Below are 4193 nucleotides of genomic sequence, written 5' to 3'. Positions count from 1 at the left end.
GACTGGAGTGCAGTGGTCGCTCCCGGCTACCGCAGCCTTGACCTGCTGGGCTCCGGCAATCATTCCGCCTCAGCCTTCTGAGTAGCCGGAATTACAGGCACGTGCTACCACGCCCGGCTGATTTTTTTGATTTATTGTAGAGATGAGGTCTTGCTACCCAGGCAGGTCTCGAACCCGCGGGCTCAGGCAATCCACTCACCTCAGCCTCCCAAAGGCGCGGGATTACAGGCTGAGCCACTCAGCCCGGCTGTAGTCTTACTTTAAACTACAGTATTATTTGCTTGTTGCTAGTGGATTGAGGGGGAATTATTTTCTTATTGTGGCTCCCATGTTGGGAGCAGAAGTTTTTCTCGTCCTGGTCACATGAAGACAGATAATGTTATTGATTGGTGTTGAATTATTTTTATATCTTGTTTGGAACAGTCTAGAAGCTACTGAAATAGGACCTTGTATAATACAATTAACATGTAAACCCCTAAACCTTCAAATTAGACATTTAAACAAAATGACCCCATATCTAAATTAAGCTAATTAAAAAAATTTTTTACAGTATTTTACATTTTCTAATCTGAACCTATATATAACTGACTAGTTCATTACTGGAAGTGTGTTGTCCCTAATCTTTTCTAAACAGTATAGCTGCAAAAAATCATGCACTTTTAAAAATGAATTTTGAGAAGCCATAATAAAAGAAAGCTGAATAACAATAAAGACTATAGCAGGCACTTGTATTTAAGCCATGTAGCTGAATTTTCATTTGTTAGGCTTCTGTACTTTGACATAGCATGATATATTAATGGTAAATGTAAAGTAAGAGTAAGTTTTAACTTAAACAGTGTAGACAGGAGGTGTGCTATGAGCATTCCGCAGGAAGATATGGGGTAAACTTGGTGTGGAATAAGTAAAATATTGGATATACTGAGCAGTTCAACTCTGTTTCTCATTTGTTAACACAACCAGAGAACATAGACACAAATTGCTATAATTACCCCTGTTACCTTGATATAATGAGACCAGAGAGTTGACGAGATTGTCAGGGAAAGGAGGCTTCTTAAAGCCACTTAGAATTTTGGAAAGTGTGGAAAAGCCTTGCCACAATCATCTGCTGGGTGGATTTTGGCTGTATTGGATGGTGTTGAATGTGAGTCTGTACTGAGGTAGAGTGAGAGCCCTCCCTTCACTATCTGTCAGCACCATGACTACAAGAGGACACCTCTGACAAGCAGACAGGATGAACTGTCATGACTGGGCAATCATTTCCTGACAGACCTTTCCAGGGCATAGTATAGCAATTCTCATTTGCCAGAAAGGTACAAAGAGAAATTTCTAGCATAACAAACAAAAAAATCAAATCACGTTGCCTGAATTTATTTTCCAAGTCAAACAATCCTTTTCAGTTAAACGTTTAAATTTGAACAGTCTATTTGGATATTAGGCAGTGTTTTCAAATAGAACTTGAACCTTTCACTTGCCTAAAAGTTCTAAACAGACTGAGATTCATGGTTGCCTCACACTTTGTTTTTGGAAATGACCACTGGTTTAACAAGGTTTTAGGGCAGCATAGTGGCTAAGAGCTTGTGTTCTCAGGCCAACTGTCTGGATTTCAATGTCTACTCTATATTTTACTAAATGACCTTGGGAAGTTACTTTGTTTCTCCAAGTTTTAGTTTTCTTATCTGTAAAATGGGGATAATAGTAGCACTCATTCAGGGTAGTCTGAGGATTAAATGAGAAGACGGATGGTATATAGAAGGAATGAGGTTAGAGCTACCCATTAGTGAGAATTAAATAAGACTAAAATATTGAGCATAGTGCCTGTGACATAGTGAATAGGCAATAATGTTATCTGTTGTTTGAAAGGTTTTGAATATCTTCTTTGTTTCATCTGTTTGTCAGATCCACAGAAATTGAATTTTTTTTTTTTTTTTTTGAGTCAGAGTCTCACTCTGTTGCCCAGACTGGAGTGCAGTGGCACTCATCACAGCTTCAAACTCCTGGACTGAAGGAATCCATCTTTCTCAGTCTCCCAAGGAGCTGGGACTACAAGGGTGCACTATCATACCCAGCTAATTTAAAAAATTTTTTTGTAGAGACAAGGTCTCCCTATATTGCCCCAGCTGGTTTCAAACTCTTGGGCTCAAGCAATCCTCCCATCTCAGCCTTCCAAAGTGCTAGGATTATGGGCATGGACCACCATGCCCAGCCGGAATTGAATTTATATGATCCAGAGAGAGTGGTAAAACTAAAACTGAAATTAATAATTTCATCATATGTATTAACTTAGTCACTGCCCTGGTTGAGACTCAGAATCTTGTGGTCATCTTTACCTCTTCCCCCTCCTCTACCCTCACTGTTAATTTCTGGGTAAATCCTCTCCATTCTCCATCATGTTTTCCCATTCTCTGTTGCCACCAGTCAGGTGATTTACAAACTTGGCTACACATCAGAACCACCCCAGGAGCTTGTGACAAATACAAATGCCAGAGATCCTGGCCTAGTCAATCTCTCTCTCTTTCTCTCTCGCTCTCTGTTTTCTAGAGATGGGTCTCACCATGGTGCCCAGACTGGTCTTGAACCTAATTTAACCTTCAGCTTGCTACCCACTCCTGCATTGTTCCTAGATTTAGATACAGCGTAACCTTAGTTCATAGATAAACCAAGGCCTCTCAGAAAGAGTGATTGTCTTGCTCTCTCGGGAAGTTCATTGCAGACCACTGCCAGAATCCTTGTCCTCTTGAGATACAGCCTTGGTCCTGCCACTCCCCAATCAGAAACTTTCAGCAACTCCCCTCTGCTTTCAGATTAAAGCCCTAACTCTTGAGCTTGGCATTTAAGGCCCAAGTTTATTCTTCATCCTGAGTCCTTTATTTCCCGTATATGTTCTGCACTTTGCTCTCTGTTTATGTTCTCGCTGACATGGCTTTTCACCCTGTGTCTGTCAGAAGCCAGCCATGGAAGCCTGCCTGCTGACAAAGTCCAGAGGGGCTGAAGACCCCAGGTCGTAAAGTGAACCTGGGCAGCTGAGACCCTTGCTTCTACTTTTGTTATTGGTGCAGCCAAAAAGTTCTGTACAGTCTGAGGATGGAAAGCAAAATTCCATTCACGCCTCCACTACACCTTGCAAAAAGGCAAGAGGGGAATTCATGAAAAAATTACTTTCCCTTCATTTGAATTCCTCCCTAGGTTTCCACGTCCCCGGCCTCCTGGTATTAAACCATACAGTCACTTGATTAAACATTGTAGTTGGGAAAATTGTAAAAAATCAGAAAGTGCTTGATCAAACTCAGTGAGTTTGTCAGGGAACTCACTGGCCTCGCCAGGAAATTATCAATAGAGACTTTAAATATCATGTGTATGTAGATAATTACTTGTAAGATTTTATTTCTTCTGATTGGCAACTAATTGGAGAAATTTGAGAAGCTACAGTTTGTATTTTTAGGAAAAGTGCCAATGCAAAAATTACTTAATTTCTTAATTTCTACATGAGGTGTATTATGCTTAAAAAAATTAAAAATCACATAAATATTGGAGCACCCTTGCCTTTACTTCCCTTTGTTAAGGAGGCTTGTAATTCTGGTTAGGGATTGTGACTAAGGTGACTTGAGCCTGAGAGGCCTTTTGTTTTGCAAACGTTGAAGCTCATTCTCTCTGGCAGGAAATAATTAACGCAGATTGTAAACACCACATGTGAAATTAGGGAAAACTAGTCAGGTCAACTTGCAGCTCAGAAACCTTGAAAATGTTGTTTTACCCCAGCTAGTTGCAAATTGCTGTGTGAAGGTCACAGGTGTGACTTGCTAATCTATGTGACAATTATCGTGCTTAGAACTTGGTAGTGATTTATAATATGATAGTTATAGGAATAAGTAAGTTTTTGCATGAACATTAAGAAATGGTAATCATTAAATGTTAGAAGTGCCGGGCTCAGTGGCTCAGCCTGTAATCCTGCACCTTTGGGAGGCTGAGGCGAGTGGATTGCCTGAGCCTGCAGGTTCGAGACCTGCCTGGGCAGCAAGACCTCATCTCTACAATAAATCAAAAAAATCAGCCGGGCGTGGTAGTGCATGCCTGTAATTCTGGCTATTCGGGAGGCTGAAGCAGAAGGATCACTGGAACCCAGCAGGCGAGGCTGCGGTGGCTGGGAGCGGCCATTGCACTCCAGTCTGGGTGACCGAGTGAGACTCCACTCAAAA

This window comes from Carlito syrichta, unplaced genomic scaffold, assembly GCF_000164805.1.
Source record: "Carlito syrichta isolate Samal-C Ts95f unplaced genomic scaffold, Tarsius_syrichta-2.0.1 Scaffold305865, whole genome shotgun sequence".
In the NCBI taxonomy this organism is placed as follows: Eukaryota; Metazoa; Chordata; class Mammalia; order Primates; family Tarsiidae; genus Carlito; species Carlito syrichta.
This window is presented reverse-complemented; position numbering follows the sequence as displayed.